Source organism: Ixodes scapularis, unplaced genomic scaffold (assembly GCF_016920785.2).
Source record: "Ixodes scapularis isolate PalLabHiFi unplaced genomic scaffold, ASM1692078v2 PGA_scaffold8__174_contigs__length_109621045, whole genome shotgun sequence".
Taxonomy (NCBI): domain Eukaryota; kingdom Metazoa; phylum Arthropoda; class Arachnida; order Ixodida; family Ixodidae; genus Ixodes; species Ixodes scapularis.
The window spans coordinates 46,530,691-46,552,339 of NW_024609883.1; the positions used below are offsets into that span (position 1 = coordinate 46,530,691).

At 45.9% G+C, this 21,649-nt stretch overlaps 1 long non-coding RNA gene across 1 annotated transcript; it reads right to left on the bottom strand.

Moving 5' to 3' along the window:
• Nucleotides 1-4,148: 4,148 nt before the first annotated feature.
• Nucleotides 4,149-6,771, bottom strand: LOC120837826. Its single transcript, XR_005714989.3, has 3 exons — nt 6,584-6,771; nt 4,658-4,740; nt 4,149-4,187 (listed from the first exon to the last, which is right to left on the bottom strand). It is a non-coding gene; the product is annotated as an uncharacterized LOC120837826 (long non-coding RNA).
• Nucleotides 6,772-21,649: the final 14,878 nt, after the last annotated feature.

The window sequence follows — 21,649 nt, forward strand, 5'->3', positions numbered from 1 at the left end:
AACCCAATTGACACGGTTCCCGAAAAAGCAACAGGCTTTGAGATATTCATCTGTTAATTTTTCCTTTTTTTGCTTAACCCTTTAAGCGCCTGCCAGTTTTCGAAAAAATGTACCCAAAATTCAAATTTTTTTTATAGCACACTTTGATAGAAGAATTCTTCCTTATTTCAAGCACGTAAGACATGGGTATAAAAGCTTAACAACTGAAAACCAAAATTGATCCAATCTTAGGCCATGTGCCCTTACAAAAAATTTTAATGAATTTCATTTGACAGTTTATGGAGTCTACTCATTACATCTTTTCGAGTCTCAATAGAAATGCAAACGAGTTTTGTAACGAGTCCGTAAGGAGTTTACGAAAACTATTGGCCACCGCGTTCCAATTGATGTTTCGACAAAGCTACCGCATAAAGTTTCCAATGTATTTCATATGAATATAATTTGAAAGTCTATTGACACCGTTTCGAGTCTGTGTTGAAAAACAATTGATTTTTTGTAACGAGTCCCTAAGGAGTTTACGAAAACTATTGGCCACCGCGTTTCAATTACGGTTTTGCCGTGCCACCTCATAAGAATTTCTAATAGATCTCATTTGAAAGTCTAGATACACTGCTTTGAGTCTCTGTTGAAAATCAAATGTTTTTTTCTACCACGTTGTACTTGAGGTTTTGACGTGCCATCTCGTTAGGTATATTCCGACGAGTCCGAATATACCAAATGAGATGGCCCATCAAAACCTGAATTGCAACGCAGTAGAAATTAACATTTGATTTTCAACAGAGACTCAAAGCAGTGTATCTAGACTTTCAAATGAAATGTATTAGAAATTATACTCCTAGCGTGGGTTTCTAGATAGACGGCTCTAAGGGGAAAGACGGCAATAGGTTGCATAACATGTGGTCCGGATCTAACGGTTGTTTTGAGGGAAGGGGAAAGTGAGTGCAAGTGTCACTTTTATGTATGCCTATATACGCATGCAGTGTTCGAAAAATGCCTGCATAAAACCGTGTGAAGGAGTAATAACTGGTTTATTAAAAATGCAAAATTCGAGTATACGGTACACTGCTTTCGTGTCCATGGGGGACCTTGTACTGCCATTGTGTCCATGGGAGACCTTGTACTGCCTTCATGTCCATGGGAGACCTTGTACTGGTAACCTATAAAGAAAAAAGATGCACAGTTACACGTTGATCTGCTTATCTAAACTTCAATGTCCGCGCAAGGCATCCTGTTCACAGCGCAGCACTACCTCAGCGCTGAATCAGTATTACAAACCGGGACATCAGTCCTTTAGGAAAGGAGGACCCTCAGAACACACGATACAAGCCATGGAAGTAGCAGTGACTCGTTGCCTTAACAGGACTGAGTTAGCGCTGCACTGTATGTGTGAACCAGCCCTAAATGCAGGTCACAATCACAATTCCTACATTTTTGCTCACCCAGGCACTTAATTTACACACTACCTTGATAGTTTAATGAGTGGCACTAATAACATTGTCAGGGGCACCATAATGCAAAAGTATATTTTGCCCCCGAGTCTGCGAGAATCAATCGCTCACTGTTTTTGCTGCTGCATTGCACTCTTTTATTTCGGCTTTTGAAAAGGTCTACCAAAGATAAGCGAGCAGATGTTATCGCTTATGAAGTTTACCAAATTTGAACATAGAGAAGCTAAGACTTATAGGCATCTCGCAGAATTAACATGGCAATTTGGGCCAACTGATCCATGATCGTAGACAAGCGCCGCAAAAAACACGTGGACAATAAGTGGTGGTAAACACTGGCGCCAGTGTTTTATGTCTACTTGTTGTCCCTGTGTATTTTTATTTAATTTTTTTGTTTGTTTACTATCTTGAACAAGTATTTTTAATCACACTGGACAGGAAGGAAACGGTAATAGGGTTCTATGCGGATCATAAAGCCATGCTCCGAATGGGTGAGTATCAACTGCAGGTTTCACAACAGTGGCGGATCCAGGGGGGGGGGGACCCCCCTCCCTCCCCCCCCTTCTCGGAGGCAATTGGACATGAGTGGACCCCCCTGAGTGGAACCCCTTGAACAAGAAAGAATGGGAGAATAGTATCGTTAAAAATTTTCCGCCACCCCAAAACAAACAAAGGTCTGGATCCGCCACACTAAGTTTCAATTATTGGGAGGATCGATACATCAGAGGCCGAGTTTAAAAAGCAAACTTACGATACCCGAGAAGAAATCCGTATTAACAAAACAAAATTTGTCGCACCTTTTGAGTGACTTACAACTAAATATTACGACATTATCCAAAATGTCTCACAAACTTTTTAGGGCAAACATGGCCGCACATCACTTGGCTATTTCGCCGCGACCAGCAATGAATATAGAAGCGTGGGCAAGAGGCATGTGTTTTGCGCACTGTTCAGATGCATCCCTACTTGAAGCAGTATAAGGGCAACGCTAAACTACACACGGAGGATTCAGCCGACGAGTCTGCCGAGCTGTCCATCCAGCCCGTTAGAGCTAACCAGGTGCAGGACTGCGATCAACGGCGAGATGCGCCAATGAATCAACGAAAGCAAATGTCACACAAATCTTCAGTGCACGCAAAAGGATCCTTCACCTATGAATGGCGTGAACCTGATTTGGTGATCATTAGCGCCCCCTTGTACTTCAGTAGTGATTTTCAAAGTGGTGAGCGGCTGTACGACCCTACCACACGAAAAGGCACATTCCTGACTGGATGTGCCTTTTTAATGCCAAAGCATTATATGTCCATGGAGCGAAAAATCCGAGTTGTACCAAACGTTAACGGAGGATTAAAGAAAAAATAAAATGTACTTTCACGGCTGAGATTTGAACCCGGTGCTGCTGTGTGAGAGCCGGGCATGCTAGCTGCTGTGCTATCTCAGCTGCTTCGGAATGCGACATTACTCTCCCCTCAAAAAGAAGCTTGTCCCATTACAGCAAAAGATGGCATGTCTTTACCCGTTTTTTGTCCCTGTTTATCTGAGGCTGTTTTTTCATCATGTTTGACGGCATCGGCGTTGATGTGCCCGAAAGATGGTCATAAAAATATGTCCTCGGTTCGATGACATCACACTTCACGTGACGACATGACGTACCATGATGTGTGACGCCGTATTATGTAACGTAATACAAATATTAGAGGGGCACTTAGTTATACATACGTGGATGGAATGCGAAAGCATTGCCATTCCTAACAATAGAGGAAAAAAAAAGGAAGTGTCGTTAGGAATGGCAATGCTTTCGCATTCAATCCACAAAGGGGTACCTAAGTGCCCCTGTAATATTTTGAGTGGAGTAGAGCTCAAATAAACGCCGTACGGTGCAGTATATCCATGATTAAGTTGCTGCTAGTCGTGAGGCTTAATGTTTTGCACCAACAATACCATAGTTTTTCCTCGGTTGCGACGAAGTGCCACTGCGCTACGAACTTGCTAGAAATTTCTGCATATGCGACCACTTTCTCCTGGAAACCTATGGTGACCTGCCACTCACTTTTGGCCAAAGAACAGTGAAAATACCAGATGTGAAAACAGCCATAACAAGCATTAAAGAAATCAAGATGGGGGTCATAGCATTAGCTTCCCAACGTGGCGAGACTAGCACAGGATTTCTGTTACTCGCCGTTTAAGACAGGAGTCGACTTTTTCCGGTCTGATCTTGAAAACAAAGTTTGGTTCCGTTAATTTTGTAGCAGAAAGCCCGTGCTTTCCCGTTTGTGGGGTCATTTTCTCGGTTCAAAATATGATGCAGAGTCCTTCCCATAAAAATGCATGGGTGCCTGCTAGGACTCTTCGAAATGGTTAAATTAACTGAGGTCATTATACTCTGTTGCCACTCTAGAATAGCAGAAGGCCTTCCCACAAAGCCCTTCACTCTTTTTAATAAGCAAACACTAGAGAGGAGGAGAGCCGAGAGGACACCACCAATCATGGCGAGCAAAGGGAATTGTGGGAGGGGCTTGTGCTATTCTATAGTTGCAACGGATTATAACAAAAGTTTACAGTACTATGAAAACAAAAAGACCAAGTATGCACAGAAATTCGCAGGAAGTGTAGCAGGGATAGAATAGAAAAAACTGCAGCTGCAATATTTACCCTTTAAATTTCCCTCGACAGCACAGCAGAGATGACATGCTGGTCGTCAGTGCCTGGAGGGCCACCCCTTGTACTGGGAGCACATGTAGTCTGAAACGAACAACAAACAAAAAATTAAATGCATGAACAATCCGCACATGCTGTTATTTCGCTTCATTGGCCGCTTCAGAGAAAGCAAGCATGCACACCGTTGTCCAACCATGTCAACTGCTAGCCGAAACTTTCTGCCACCAGGATTAAGATATTGCTTGCGCTATAAAAAAAAAACATTTACACACTACCCAGCTGGCGCGCTGAAAGTTCAAACATTGAAGAAACTACAACATAAAACTTCAATGCAAGAGCTACACCTCGTGGACAATACACAAAAGTATGTTCAGTGTAAACCTTGGTGCACTGCAAGGCTGATTTACCTCAGCCAGTTTGGAACATCTGCAGTTCCATTCTTTTCAAGATATTATGCCTGAAAATTTGTGACAAATGAACTGGGTTAAAATTTTTTAATCGACACCCGGCCCAAATATTTAGGAAGTATACTAGTGGGTTAATTTCTAACTTACCATAATTATTTTCGGCATCCTGAAGGCGTCACTTCAGGGTCTTTTCATAGTGGATTTACCTCGCCCACACAGGTGCAACCACACTGAAATGTTTGCAAAGTTTCAGGCAGGGTAATTAAACGTCTGCAGTTTCTCTCGAACACCGCTGTCACAAATTTTGTCTTTTTTGTCATTTTGGGCTGTTTATAGGTGGTTTGGGGGCAGGGTCAATTACAATCCTCGCACATGTTTACCTGAGCGTCAAAGGCTTGAGCTCGGATGAGACTATACTCCTTTTCATACTTAAGGTGCAACGCTGTCAAAGCTACTGGCGCGAGCGTGGGGCTTGGTCTTGTTGATCATTTGCACGCCTTCTCGCACAAACAAAACCGTAGATGAAGCCACGCACTCGCGCCAGTAGCTTTGACAGCGTTGCACGCTAAGTATGAAAAAGTATAATGCCGGCCGAGCTTCAAACCATTGGGAAGAGGAAGACAAGCGTTTCGGGTTGACCAACCACGAACCTGTGACAACCGCATAGGTCATTCAACAGACGTTTCATACCGCTTAAACACTGTGTCGAACTGCATCTTGAAGTCAGTCCCAATTCCAACGGTGTATGAACAGGGGCATTAATTTCGTGGCATGCCTTGAAATGAATCTAAGTGACGCAAGCTGGGAACACACTGCTGCTGCTTCATTTGGGAATAACTGCGGCCCTCGGCTTGATCACATCACAATTGCAAAATGAAAGAGAAAAAAAAGAGGAAAAAGGAACAACTGCTTTATCAAAAGTTCTAACCGACAAATATAAACCCAGTTCAATTCTAGAAAGCCAGGGGACCGAAGTTTGTCCTAACAGTACAATTTAGTCCACTTCCATAACTTCAAAACAAAAGATGGATATCCTCTTCAACCATTTTGACTGAAAAGGAATATTGTCTCTGCATGAACCGAATTCCAAGGAAGTCTGACTTCGGAAATATAATGAAGTATTGTCAATGTAGTCAATTTATAGTTGAAAGACATCAGTACACTGCTAGACCAATAAGACATTTCCTAAAGCAACGGACCGAAAGTAGCATTAGGAATTCAATACGTGCTCTGTTGACATGAGCTACACTTTCTCGGACCATACACAGAATGAGTGGCAACTTTTCATTACGCTACACATAGATACAAACATTAGGACAGATAAAGCAAACCCAACTAGTTAAAAAAAGAAAAAAAAAAAACATTCTAGCTTAACGAGAAAATAGGGAGTTTTAGAATATCGGGCGCTACTTTACCGCGCGTTACGGACGGCAAAATAGCGAGGATTGCGGCGAAGAATTTTAGAATAGCGTTTCTCTGAAGGGGACCCCCCCAAACGCAAGCATCTCGCGCTTAAAACGCCACCAATATGTCGCGGCAGCTTTTATTTGAAAGTTAGAACGGTTTATCTTGAAAATTAAACAAGCTTTTTGTCCAGAGTAACATTTTTGTAGTTTTTTTACACTCAATGCCGCATGTTTTGTTTTTGTCGCTGCCAAGCTGCTCTGTTGTACTTACGAAGCCCAGACGATCCACCACCCAGGCATGCTTACATGTCTGCCGCGATCGTAAGTACACGCGCCTCGATAGCTTTGAGATGTGAATCCAGCGATTTGTGACGTTTTCAATACGCGTCGACCATACCGACCGCGGTCGCCGAGCGCGACTCACGCAGTTCCCGAGCGGGCGACGGCGTCGAAGACGCAATCAACGGAGATGTCGTGGGCGCCGCCTTTTGCGGTACGCCGCCTTTTAAGGTAACCACGCTATTATCGAAAAATAATGGGCCCCAAAGCTAGAGTCCGAAGCTTGTTTTGGGTCTGCGCATGCACAGCAGCCACGAGATTATTCTAAAACTCCATAATGTTCACTTCTCGTTCAACGCGTACAATGCAAACAAAGAAGTACACTTACCAACTGCGTTGAGTTGCTCGTTCTGTTGCGTCGTCGGCCTTCCGCGCTCTTCTTGAACATAATCATCACAAGAGAAAACTTCACAGATAGATAAACTTGATTAAATTAGCACATTTCCATTTCTAAAGGCATTTCCATACCGCGAAACGGAAAAACAACCTAACGGTCGCAAAAATGGCGAAACCATGCCGGAAAAAAAAAAAAATACAAAGAACTGGTGTCGCTACCGATGGGGCGTCGAAGACGCGATCCTTAAAATATGAAACCGAAACCAGTAAAAGTTGCAATACTGAAACCGAAACTGACCAAATCGCGATAGAGGGGCGCCGTAAATAGATCTGTTCACATGATGCATCTAAAGTAAAGTCAAATGTCTCCTTTTTTCTCCTGGTTCTCCAGATTTTGTGTGATCTACACCAGGATACTGCATTAGCCCATATTTTAGGAAGTCTTATGTCTCGCTCGGACTGGTTTTTTATGGGTTCTGCTTCTTTATGTGTGTGAGTTCTTGTGCATGTCGTCATATTTTCAAATCAATATTTTTCATAGGTTGACATGGTAATGTGACAGGTTCTGGCAGCATGTCATGAATATTTGTCAAACATATTATATTTTGATTTCATGTTATGTTGTCAGAAGTAAACTGGAGACTGATTTTCTTACTGCTACACTTCGATCAATAAATATTTGTAAAAAATGATAGCATTCAGAATTTCTCCCTGGTTTCCAATTTTTTGTGGATGGAGTAATTTTTAAGAAAATTGAATATGAACTCGTATAAAATTTTGTGAACACAAAAAATTGCACGCAGGAGAGGCACTTTATTATCAACTATTTGCATGAATTACAACTAACATTATAAAAAACGACTGCTAACAACCGATGTTTTTAAGCATAAATTTAACCTATACACCAACTCATGTTTACAAACAAACCGGAGCGCCCCTAGCGGACGCCACCGGCGCCGCGCATGCGCGATGGGGGTGTGGGCAAAAAGCTCGCCGTCGCCCATAAACAAACCATTGAAATGCGATGTTGTCGGCGCCGGTGTGAGTCCCCGCGCTCTTTTTCGCGTTAGAATTGTTGACTCTACGTCTTCCAGGCGATGTCTGACTACTTGAGCAGCGTCAGCGAAATTAACGAGGCTCGTTACACCGCAAAACTGCGCGTGAATAATCTGATATGCGGCGATTCATTCCGCGTAGACGCCGCAGAATGTACGCTAAAGCCTGATTCACATGATGAGATTTCGCTCGCAATTTTCAGTAGCGACGTCGCTCGGACTGCAAAAGCGTGAACCGTAGCTGAGATGGTCGACGTCGATACTGAAAATCGCAAGCAGAATCCAACCAAGTGAATCAGGCATAACAAGTCGGTGATGGCCAGTGGTAACAATGATCAGCATCTTCTTGTATCTACTGTTTACGTCGAGTCTGCTTACCAACCTTCAAACTTAAGTCTTTTGAGGCCTGCACTTGATGCTTATCGCAAGTACCGGGCCCACGTTTGGTCTACGGGCCGGTGTCCTCTAAAAGAGCAGACGACAAGCAGAAACGTTTGAAAGAGCAGACGACGGTTCGAACGATCAGGCAACCGTTTGAACTTGAAGACGCACTGAACGTAGTTCGCAGGTGGTCCGTACAACTTGACGGTTTTCCGGCGTTCATTTTGGAACAATACAAATAAATTTGATGGCCAGTAGTATCCGTGAATTTAACCCAAAATGCTTCCCACCCAAGCAATCTGGTCCAACGGCGTCTGGTTTTTTAGAGCGCAGCTCTTAGGGGCCCGTTTCCAGCCTGAGCGGCGTCGCCGTCGCCGTCGCCGTCGCCGTCGCCGTCGCCGTCGCCGTCGGCGTAACCGCGCGTTGCATGCAACTCAGAGGAGATGCAACAGGTTGCATGCAACCTGACATGCAGCAGGTTGCATGCAACCTGAGATGCAGCAGCTCATAGGAGATGCAACAGGTTGCATGCAGCCTGAGATGCAGCAACTCAGAGGAGATGTAACAGGTTGCATGCAACCTGAGATGCAGCAACTCGATGAAGATGCAACAGGTTGCATGCAACCTGAGATGCAGCAACTCAGTGGAAATGCAACAGGTTGCATGCAACAGGTCACGTGACTCCCCAGGTCACGTGACCCCCCGGTCACGTGACCCTGAGGGGGTCACGTGACCACTCCGAGGTCACGTGACCCCCTCCCCCGAGGTCACGTGACCCCCCCCCCCCCCGATGGCGTCATCGTCACTGATAACGTCACCGGCATCCGCATCGCCATCGTCATCATCGCTGATAGCGTCATCAGTGACGTCACTTATGACGTCACCGGCATCCGCATCGTCATCGTCATCATCACTGATGACGTCATCGGTATCCGCATCGTCATCGTCACATGAGTGACGTCACTGATGACGTCATCAGTGACGTCACTGATGACGTCATTGGCATCGTCACGTGGCCCCCCAAGGTCACGTGACCCACCCACCCCCCTTACCCTTCCCTCCCCCTCCTCAAGAGCTGCGCTCAAATTCGGCGTTACAGGGAGTTGTAAACGGCTTTCACTTTTTTTTTTTTTTTTTCACTGGACATATCCGCGTTCTCGGACGAACCGAGCGCATGAAAACTGACCTTCAAACCTTTCCCGACTCTCTTAAAACAGCCCCAGTCGCAGCATTTTGACGAGAAGGCAAATTTTTGTCTGGTTCCTTTCAAAACAACGCAGGAATACACGTCTCAAATGGGCACTTCCGCCCACAGCCCCGGACCGGAAGTGCGTCCGACGCGCCACCACCGCGCCGTGACGTAACAGAGATGAGTTCGTGTATACATTTATGGGGAGGTCCACATATAAGGTTTCAGAAATCCTTTCATATTATTATTTAGCACCCTCTTCTACACCCTTCTCACACCCTCCACTAAATGGAGGGTGTAACACGAAACAACACCCCTCTCGGTACAATAATGTGGGTGCAGTAGCTGATTTAAGGGTGCTAAAGGGGTGTAGTCAAGGGTGTAAATTACCAAAACACCCCTTTTACACCCTTAAAGGTGTAAAAACTTTTAGTGTGCAAGGCCGTTGGCAAAATTGTTTTTCGCCAACGGCCGCGAAACGTTGCCGAAATCGCTTTTCGGGGCGCCGCTCTCGCGTTGGGTGCGCTAGTTGGGTGCTCTAAAGCACTGGGTATCCGACGTAATGGGCGCATCACTCCTGCAGCTCCTAAAAAACAAGACCTACACTTTAAAAAAAGAGGGTGTAAAAGGGTGTATCGTTACACTCTTTGTCCCATATAATACACCCCAAAACTTCATTTCGACGTACAGCGCCCTACAGTCGAACAGACGGCCCCATATTTTGTGAAAGGTTTGATAACATTGCAATATAACTTTTTTTAAATAGCTGAACTACGTATGAAAGACCACATAAAGAAAACACCGAGTTTTTACAGTAGGGCCAAGAAAACCCCGATTATTTTTTTCTTTTGTAGTCAGTAAAACGTTCATTAGCTATTTTATTAAGTTGTATCACGCGCTATCAAGCCTCTCGTAAATTTCGGGCCATCTGTTCGACTGTAGGGTGCCGTACGTCGAATAGAAGTTTTGGGGTGTATTATATAGGGCAAAGGGTGCAACGATACACCCTTTTACACCCTTTTTTCTTGAGAGTGTAGGTAAATTCAATAGCGTCAAAAGGGCCATCGGCATCGCCCGCAGCTTCCCCCCCCCCCCTTTCCCCCTTTCCTGCTAGCGACGCGACTGGGTAAATTTAGGCTAAACCTTACTCTAATCCCGTCGCCATTCCCCTTCTTTTATTTTAACCTATCCTTCTTGCCATACGTGGCACATCAAACGATGGAACTGTGCGGGGCAGCACGCAATACGCGTCAAATTTTGGCGACAGACAAAAAAAAAGGAACAGTAAACACACCCGAAATGTAAGGTCAAGCTGAGAATGCTGCGAAGCTTTCTACCCGGCATAGACGCCATCCGTACCACGAACGCAGTACTACTAAAGTAATTGGATCGTGGGAAAGTAGCGCCAAGCTCTTCGTACGGTCGCCATTTTGGCCCTTGAAATGAACAAATTTCTCCTTGACCTCTCCATTCTTAGGGAGCAGATCTAGAATTTCTGGTGACAGGTAGCTTTATAACCACGTTTCTTGTGTATGTATACCGAGATCTTGCTATTTTCACACCGGTGAAACATGCGTACACCTTTGTACCACCACCACATGCGGTGTCGCTGCTTGGAGGCATTAAAAAAAATTCTGTTTTGAATTACCCAAGAAGAACAATATAATTGTAAGAGATCCGCGAAAATGGGCATGATTGATAAGTCGATTGCATAAACAGTGTCGAAGAGGCTTATATTGACGAAGAACTTCTTCATTAGGATGATGCTCCATGGTGATCTTGGTGCGACTGGTTTAGAAGGACCCTCTGGAAGTTTGAAGATTTGAGGGGGCCGAAATGGCGATTGCAATAGCACCGAGGACCGATTTACCAATCGCCTTGCAAGGTTTTGGTACTCTATATGTCAGTATTTGTTTGTTTTCAGCTAGCAAGCAGAGAAGGCAATGGCGCGACTTTCCGAGGATTCAGTGACTTTAAGTACTACCAGCGAAGCGACCCGTGCCTTCTACGCGCCCAAGACAGCTGACAAAACGTTCGACGAAGTCTAGATAAAAAGAAAAAATGAAAGCCGCTTACAACTCCCTGTAACGCCGAATTAGAGCGCAGCTCTTGAGGAGGAGGAGGGAAGGGCACTGGGGGGGGTTAAACTAACCAGGGGGGGTCACGTTACCTTGGGGGTCACGTGACCCCCAATGCCGATGATGTCATCACTGACGTCACTGATGACGTCATCAGTGACGATGACGATGCGGGTACCGATGACGTCATTAGTGACGTCACTGATGACTTCACCAGTGATGATGACGATGACGATGCGAATGTCGGTGACGTCATCAGTGACGTCGCTGATGACGTCATCGGTGATGATTACGATGACGATGCGGATGCCGGTGACGACATCAGTGACGTCACTGATGACGTCATCAGTGATGATGACGATGACAATGCGGATGTCGGTGACGTCATCAGTGATGATGACGATGACGATGTGGATGCCGGTGACGTCATCAGTGATGATGACGATGACGATGTGGATGCCGGTGATGTCATCAGTGATGATGACGATGACGATGCGGATGCCGGTGACGTCATCAGTGATGATGACGATGACGATGTGGATGCCGGTGACGTCATCAGTGATGATGACGATGACGATGTGGATGCCGGTGACGTCATCAGTGATGATGACGATGACGATGCGGATGCCGGTGACGTCATCAGTGATGACGATGACGATGTGGATGCCGGTGACGTCATCAGTGATGATGACTATGACGATGTGGATGCCGGTGACGTCATCAGTGATGATGACGATGACGATGTGGATGCCGTGACGTCATCAGTGACGATGACGTCATCGGGGGGTCACGCGACATCGGCGGGGGGTCACGTGACCTCGAGGAGGGGGCCACGTGACCTCAGGGGAGTCACGTGACTTCGGGGGGTCACGTGACCCCCCACGAGGTCACGTGACCTTGGTGGGGGGCTCGCGCGGTGCATTATGGGACATTTCCCATAATGCACCGCGCGGTTACGTCGACGCCGACGGCGACGGCGACGGCGACGCCGACGGCGACGGCGACGCCGACGGCGACGCCGCTCAAGCCGGAAACGGGCCCCTAAGAGCTGCGCTCTAAAACGAAGGCCCGAGGCTTTGGAGGGGAAATTAAAGCCCCTTCATGTTTCAAAAGTAGCGCAAGGTGCGTCGGTGCACTAGGCACGTGCAACGTGCAGCCCTTGGGAAGATCATGGCGGCGCAGCGCAGCACTGAGCTAGATTTCAGACGCATGTTCTTCCCAGAAGTGGCGCGCGGCACGTGTCTTAGGCATTTTCACAAGAATGAATGGCGTTACTTTTCCCAAGTTAAAGGGGATTTAGGGTAAATAGGAGGCTCACGACACTTTCGTGTCGATACGTGCCCCTTAAAACGGAGGAGGGTTATGGCCAGAGCGTCCTGTCACAAAACAAGAGCAGCAACGACGAGTGCAAAATACTACAAGACACGCTTGCCAGAACCGCGCTGCGTTCGCAAAGTTGCCCCACTAAAATGTTACATTGCTGGTTTCATGACCGACTGCTATGCACATTTTTAGAGCGCAGCTCTTAGGGGCCCGTTCCCGGCTTGAGCGGCGTCGCCGTCGGCGTCGGCGTAACCAAGGTCATCCCAAGGTCACGTGACCCCCCAAGGTCACGTGACCCCTCCCAAGGTCATCTCAAGGTCACGTGACCCCACGTGACCCCCTGAAGGTCACGTGACCCCTCGAGGTCACGTGACCCCTTCCAAGGTCATCTCAAGGTCACGTGACCCCAACATGACCCCACGTGACCCTTTGAAGGTCACATGACCCCCAAGTCACGTGACCCCCGAGGTCACGTGGTCGCCTCCCCAAGGTCACGTGACCCCCGAGGTCACGTGACCCCTTCCAAGGTCATCTCAAGGTCACGTGACCCCACGTGACCCCCAGGTCACGTGACCCCTCTGAGGTCACGTGACCCCTCTGAGGTCACGTGACCCCCGAGGTCACGTGACCCCTCCAGGTCACGTGACCCCCAAGGTCACGTGGGGGTCACCTTTGGGGTCACGTGGCCTTGAGGTCACCCCCAGGTCACGCCTCCCCGAGGTCACGTGACCCCCTCCCCGAAGTCACGTGACACCCCCCCCCCCCCGGAGCATATTAAAGAATGAGGGGAGGAGGAGGAGAAGGGGGAGGGGTCTACCCTCCCCTCAGTACCCTTCACTCCTCCTCCTCAAGAGCTGCGCTCCAATTCGGCGTTACAGGGATTTGTAAACGGCTTCCACTTTTTTTTAGAGCGCAGCTCTTAGGGGCCCGTTTCCGGCTTGAGCGGCGTCGCCGTCGGCGTCGCCGTCGCCGTCGCCGTCGGCGTCGGCGTAACCGCGCGGTGCATCATGGGAAATGTCCCATAATGCACCGCGCGAGCCCCCCACCGGGGTCACGTGACCTCGTGGGGGGCACGTGACCCCGGTGCATCATGGGAAATGTCCCATAATGCACCGCGCGAGCCCCCCACCGGGGTCACGTGACCTCGTGGGGGGCACGTGACCCCCCGAGGTAACGTGACCCCCCGAAGTCACGTGACTCCCCTGAGGTCACGTGACCCCCTCCTCGAGGTCACGTGACCCCCCGAGGTCACGTGACCCCCGCCGATGTCGCTTGACCCCCGATGACGTCATCCTCACTGATGACGTCACCGGCATCCACATCGTCATCGTCATCATCACTGATGACGTCACCGGCATCCACATCGTCATCGTCATCATCACTGATGACGTCACCGGCATCCACATCGTCATCATCACTGATGACGTCACCGGCATCCACATCGTCATTGTCATCATCACTGATGACGTCACCGGTATCCGCATCGTCATCGTCATCATCACTGATGACGTCACCGGCATCCACATCGTCATCGTCATCATCACTGATGACGTCACCGGCATCCACATCGTCATCATCACTGATGACGTCACCGGCATCCGCATCGTCATCGTCATCATCACTGATGACGTCACCGGCATCCACATCGTCATCGTCATCATCACTGATGACGTCACCGGCATCCACATCGTCATCATCATTGATGACGTCACCGGCATCCGCATCGTCATCGTCATCATCACTGATGACGTTACCGACATCCGCATCGTCATCGTCATCATCACTGATGACATCATCAGTGACGTCACTGATGTCGTCACCGGCATCCGCATCGTCATCATCACTCATCACTCGCTGATGACGTCATCATCACTGATGACGTCATCAGCGACGTCACTGATGACGTCACCGACATTCGCATCGTCATCGTCATCATCACTGGTGAAGTCATCAGTGACGTCACTAATGACGTCATCAGTGACGTCAGTGATGACATCATCGGCACTGGGGGTCACGTGACCCCCAAGGTCACGTGACCCCCCACTGGTTAGTTTAACCCCCCCCCCCCAGTGCCCTTCCCTCCTCCTCCTCAAGAGCTGCGCTCTAATTCGGTGTTACAGGGAGTTGTAAGCGGCTTTCATTTTTTCTCTCAATATGATTTGAAATCTATGATCTAAAATACAAGCTCCACGGCATAGGTTAGTGTGATATTGGCGAGGATGGCGCACTTATTATATATATATATATGTATATATATATATATATTGGCTAGGATGGCGCACTTTATATATACATATATATATATATATATATATACATATATATATATATATATATATATATTTATATATATAAGTCAGAGATCTGTACTTGTGGAGTTGCTATGCTAGGAGTTTATTGCATGTATTCAGGCAGTGGGTGGGAATCATATTTTTTGTTTTTCTTTATATTTTTATATGTTGTGCCGCATACTTTACCTAGAACAACGCTTTTTACTTTAATCGTCGGAAAGTTTTAGTTTTCGGGAAATAAATTCTCAAAAGTGCGGGGAAGAACAATGTAGTTTTGACCGCTGTCGCGTGCAGCATGTTTGAAGCTCGTTTGGTTCTATACTATTAAAAGCACAGCCTTTATAATATTTTGTGGTAATCTACGTATTTCTGAGTGTTATTTCCTCTGGAATTATATTTTCTACTAATAATTGAAATTTTTTTAAAGATAGCCAAACTTGCCACCTCTGACGATTATGCACGAAGATTCAGAGTTAATTTTTAGGTGAAAATTTTAACGTATGACATTCAATCTTTTTTCTCTGACAGAGCGTTTCATTGCCTTTCCAAAAATGCATTTTTTATTTGTCTATGATTTTTTTATATCGAAAAATAAATTTTGAAAAGGATGAAGTTTTCAAAATTTTGTCAAATTCAGCGCGTCATTAAAAGAAAAGGCCATTTTTAATATCTTTTATTTTCTCTTGTTTTACTCTTCTGATATCCTTCTTTTATCAGGCATATATTTTGATAGGTGTAAAGCAGTAGTTTAGCAATGCCGAGCGTCTCAATATGCTGTAAAACAATAACCGCTGACAGCAGATTTTATGACAACTGCCGCCTCTTTCAAGCGCAAAGTTCTCAAAGAGAAGTAAACAAACATCTGCAAAATCATCTCAGCTCCCATCGGCAGATAATTCTCGTTTCTGCTGTGGCGATAGAAGCGCTCCTAACGTTATCAAGTTGCGTGGTCGACTGTGCCGCGAGATGGACCTTGAACCCACCAGTGCGAGCACTCGACAGCGGGATACCCGAGCTGCCGCTTCCGACCGAGAGCCATGTCGAACGTACCTTGAACCCCGCAGAGCTTTAAGGAAAGCTCTCACGTATCAGTTGCGTAATTTGCGTGTTTACCGCGGAAGCATCCCAACCGCTTGTTAAAATTGATCCACGGGAAACGCAGAACATGGAGAAACTTGGTGGAGCCCAAACAGGCGGCCACACATTTGTCAGTGTTGTATAGGGTCTCTGGCTTTTACTCCTAGCCCCTCGTGCAAAGAAGGTTTGAAATTCATCGAGTGGAACCGGGAGCGTTTGGCAGAGTACTCTTTCGCGTGTGTGCGCGTATTGACTATCTGCGAATGCTATGGCTGAGACGTACAGTGGGAAGCGCGTTTTCTGTGCGGACTATCGACGGCGGCATAAGAAAAATGTGCTGTGGCAGGCACGCTTCAGGTCTGTGAACGATCTGGATCTGAAAATACTCAGGCAAGTTTTGGATCCTTCAACTCCCATCTCGCAGACGGATCAGCTGTGCCACAACTGCTTCAGGTATTTCAGTTCCCTCGTTGTAGATCGGCATGAAGCATGCAAAGCCGGACCCTCGGATGCCCACGACGAGGACTTCGTTGACAAAACAACGTCTGTCAACGAAATAAACGAGTGCGTATCATCTCTGCAGATAGAGATCTCACCATTCAGGATGCCAACTGAATTGAGAAAAAAGTCGGCTCGTTTATACGCGCAAAAAAAGCAAAGTCAAGTCGAAGAAGCGGTAAAGAAACGAATGCGGCGTAAAATCAGTGACGCGTATGATGTGCCACAGCCGACAACTGGAGCGTCTTCGTCCACAATATGCGCCGAGTGGGAAGCAAACGTGCGAACAGCATTCCAGAAGAGCGCGTCTATCAGTGAAAAATGTCAATTGCTCACACTGTTTCCAAACGATATGAGCAAGCAGCAAATACTAAGCGTTGTTCCCGAGGCAACCATGTACTTGATCGACAAAGCAAGACGCCTTAAAGCAGCCCAGGGAGTATGGGCACTTCCTGATCCATACACTCCGCACACGCTCTGAGAATCGGATATCGCGACGGCTTGTCGTGTTTCTTTAGAAGACGAGATGGGCTGCTCCATTCAAAGTCCGAGCAAGAGAGACGTCATCGCGTTAAAAACATCGGGGTCGAAGGAGTTTGTAGTGAAACGATATATGACGCGCTCTATTCGTGAATCCTACTCTCTTCTGATGAAAACCTATCCGGACATCAAGATTGGCCTAACCAAATTTTATACGCTGCGTCCGAAGTGGGTGAAAATTTCTCCGTACAGAGACCAGTGCGTGTGCGCAATTTGTGCAAACGTTCAACTCGTGGTGGCATCAGTCAACAACGCCTCATCCCGCGCTTTCTCTGAAAAGGACATTACTTCTCTCTGCATATGCTCTAACCCTTCAGAAGCCTGTATGCTGCTAAAATGCAAAGAATGCCCTGGAGTGAGGAGTCTAAGTGCACGTACACTATGTCTTCACTGTCAGGAGGACATTCAACTGGCGATTTGGGAGTCGGGAAACTTGATAAAGAAGACGCTTACTGTGGCCGGGTTCCTCAAGCTGACAAGAGATTGCGTGGAAAAGTACATTACTCATGAATACATTACGAATATTCAAAGAAAAGCAATACGAGATGTTAAGGCGAATGTAACACGAAGGTCAATTGTGTTACACTTTGACTATGCAGAAAATTGGAGCATTGTTCTTCCAAACGAAGTGCAAGGCTACTACTGGCGTAAACAGCAAATCAGCATTTTCACATGTGTTGCCACAACCGCCAACGGAGCAAGAAGCTTTGCCACAGTTAGTGATGATCTTCGACACGATTCTGCACATGCCCTTCTGGCGCTAAGAACCATCATTATGATCCTTGAAGAGGAAGAACCCATCTTCAAAACGATAATACATGTGTCGGATGGCGCCATGATGCACTTCAAAAACAGATTTCAGTTGTATGAAATGGGGAAAAATCCCGTCCTGTGGCGGTGGTTGTTCTCTGCAAGTGGCCACGGAAAGAACGCCTGTGACGGCATTGGTGGCCTTTTAAAGCACCATGCCACATTGCACAGCATCAGAGAAACTGCTAATTCTGCAATCCTGACTTCTCGCGACTTTGTGTCTGTCTTAAAAGCGAAGCAAGTCAAAACACGCATTATTGACTTGCCCACCGAAGAACTTACGAAGTTCAGAGAAGAGATGAAGGAAAACTGGAGCGGCATTCGCCAAGCGCCTGGACTGCGTTCGTGTCATGTTTGGTATAAGCAATCACCTGAAGCCTCCATCGGAAACAGGGTGCACGTAGCTAGGACTGCAGAAGAAATTAATTTTTGAACTAGAATCATTACTTCGGTTTTGACGAGTGCCCAATGTATAAGGTTGCATTGTGCTGTGCCTCGAGCATTCAGCTGCCTAGCTTACACTAAGTAAATATATCTTATGTCGCTGAAGCCAGTTTAGTTTTCATGTTTCCATGTTTATTAGCTATGCAAGGAACAACGGGTTTAATTACATTATGAAAAATGTGTGACCATAATAAACAGTTCGTATTGTTAAAAAATTCTAAATTAGCTTGACAATAATGTTGTTCTTCAGTAGTATTTCATAACACAGCAAACTTGGTTACAATACCTCTGCTATATTGTAAGAAAAAACGTGCCAGAATGTCCATCTCCTTCCCCCAAGAAAATACTTTGTGATTACTCTAACAATCCTCCTCAACGTCAACAAATTCATTTGCGCCTATTTCTCTCTATTTGTTTCCCCTTTCTCTCCCTCCCCCAGCCTGCCCGAGTCTTGTGACTGCCAAAGTGAGATAACATTACGCGCGAGCATACCGCTTTCCCGTTTTTCAGATATGCAACAACATCAACAACTCCGTACGGTCCCGAACTTCGTATCCGTATACCACACGTCCATACTGCTCCGCAAAGTATCGCACTCTTCCACACTTGGAATGTACGTCGCTCAGTTCCACTTTTCTTTTGCTTGCTCGTATGCAGGAACGCAGGCACAAGTTCAGGCTCTTTGGTAAAAACTCGTAATCTTCCGTGAACATGTTTTCGGAGCTTCGGGTAAGCATAGTTTTTTTTCACAGTTTAATCCGTAATGTCAACAGATACCAAAGTGATTACTTATAAATCAGGTGTGATGTTGTCCTTTACGTGGTGTCAAAACTAATTGATAAGCGTAAAATCACAAATGCAATATTTTTCGGGTGTAGTTACAGTTCACAAAGGCGTACGTGATTTTTTTTTACAAAAGTCGAGTTCCCCAATATTAATTTTGTTTTAAATATTTGTTGGCTATATTTAGATTGCTAGAAAACAATGTACACCTTTTCTTCCCACTACGTTATGCTCGACTGTATCAAACACGGTGCTGATGAAAATTCCCCCCAAAATTCGCCGTTGGCGGCTGCTGTTTCACAGCATATTCAGACGCTCGGCATTGCTAAACTACTGCTTTACACCTATCAAAATATATGCCTGATAAAAGAAGGAGATCAGGAGAGTAAAATAAGAGAAAATGAAAAATATTAAAAATGGCCTTTTTTTTTAATGGCGCGCTGAATTTGACCAAATTTTGAAAACTTCCAAATTTTCAAAATCTATTTCTCGGTATACAAAAATCATAGACAAATGAAACATGGATTTTTGAAAAGGCAATGAAACGCTCTGTCAGAAAAAAAAATGTCATACGTTAAAATGTTCACCTAAAAATTAATTCTGAATCTTCGTGCATAATCGTCAGAGGTGGCAAGTTTGGCTATCTTTAAAAAAATTTCAATTATTAGTAGAAACTATAATTCTAGAGGAAATAACAATCAGTAACTCGTAGATTACCACAATATATTATAAAGACTGTGCTTTCAATAGTATAGTACCGAACGAGCTTCGAACATGCTGCACGCGACAGTGGTCAAAACTACATTGCTCTTCCCCACACTTTTGAGAATTTATTTCTCGAAAACTAAAACTTTCCGACGATTAAAGTAAAAAGCGTTGTTCTAGGTAAAATATGCGGCACAACATATAAAAATATAAAGAAAAACAAAAAATACGATTCCCACCCACTGCCTGAATCTGAATGAAACCGGCCATATATATATAAATATATACAGGGTGTTTCAGAGAACGCAGGCCAAATCGCTCCAGCGAAAACTACGCATCGCAACGAAAAAAGGCGTTTTGGTCCTGGTCCAGGGGCCCATTTAGGAAAATTATTGAATTCCGGGATAATTAACTTGTTAAATATTTATGCGTAATTAACTTTTTTAATATTGTGTTAAAGGGCATGGTTTAACTTAGAAAATTGCTCAGCATCATCAGAAAACACTAAATCAACAAATTGCAGAACGATAGGAGGCACGCGAAGCATTTTACAGCTTTCTGAAAAACCGCACAAATTCGACCGGTTTTTAAGTTTCGGTTTGCTATCGGAGCGCATCTCAGCCCCGGAGGCACCGCGCCCCGTGGAGAGATAGTGCAACCAGCCTCTGCTGCGTCGCACAATGACAGCGCTGCAGAGGTTGGTCGCACTCTCTTCACGGGGCGCGGTGCCGCCGGGGCCGAGATGCGCTCTGATAGCAAACCGAAACTTAAGAACCGGTCGAATTTGTGCGGTTTTTCAGAAAGCCGTAAAAATGCTTCGCTTGCCTTCTATCGTTCTGTAATTTGTCGATTTAGTGTTTTGCGATGATGCTGAGCAATTTTCTAATTTAAACCATGCGCTTAAACACAATATTAAAGAGTTAATTACGCAAAAATAATTAACAACTCAATTATCCCGAACTTTAATAATTTTCCTAAATGGGCCCCTGGCCCAGGACCAAAACGTAACAAGCCTTTTTTCGTTGCGATGAGTAGTTTTCGCAGGAGCGATTCGGCCTGCGTTTTCTGAAACACCCTGTATATACGTATATATATATATATATATATATATATATATATATATATATATATATATATATATATATATATATATATAGGTGAGGCAGAGTAGCTTGAGAACAATGGACCGGGAAAATGTAATAAGTCAGAGATCCGTACTTGCGGAGTTGCTATGCTAGGAGTTTATTGCATGTATTTCGACAGTTTCGCCGAGAGGCTCGGCTTCGTCAGGAGGTGGCATACATGTGAGGGCATCAGACTGTGCAAAGCAGTAAGTGCCCAATGGGGTGAGGAGGACGTGACGTCACGAAAAATAAAAGTAAAAAGACATATTGAAAAAAAAAGTAAAACTAAATCAAACGCTTAAAAAAAAAAAGAAAAAAAAATGTTTTGTTTGAGCACGTTCCCACGTCAGGGCGGCGGGTTTCAAAGCTAAAGAGGCGTATATGAGATCTCCGACACTGCGGTGGGTACAACAGGTCATAAACGGACGGCACAGGCTCTGGAACGACATCTTTGGTACTAATTGTCCGTAAGGCTAAGCCGATGTGGGCGTCCGTCTCCGCGACGGTCACCCCGCGTCCCCTCGGGCGCCGCACGCCGCGGAAGAGAGGGGAGAGACGAGCAAGGAGCAGATCGCGGGGAAGGGGGGCGGGGGCGCAAGGGAGGGTGGGGCGAATGCCCCCGGATAGTTGCAAAGCCGTCGTCGTACCGAACAGAGAATTAAAAATACAAATTTAAGAAATAGAAGATTAGAGTAAAACTTAAAATAAATACAAATAAATACGCATGCCTAGGGTCAAGACCGAGTAACATTGTGTGCGG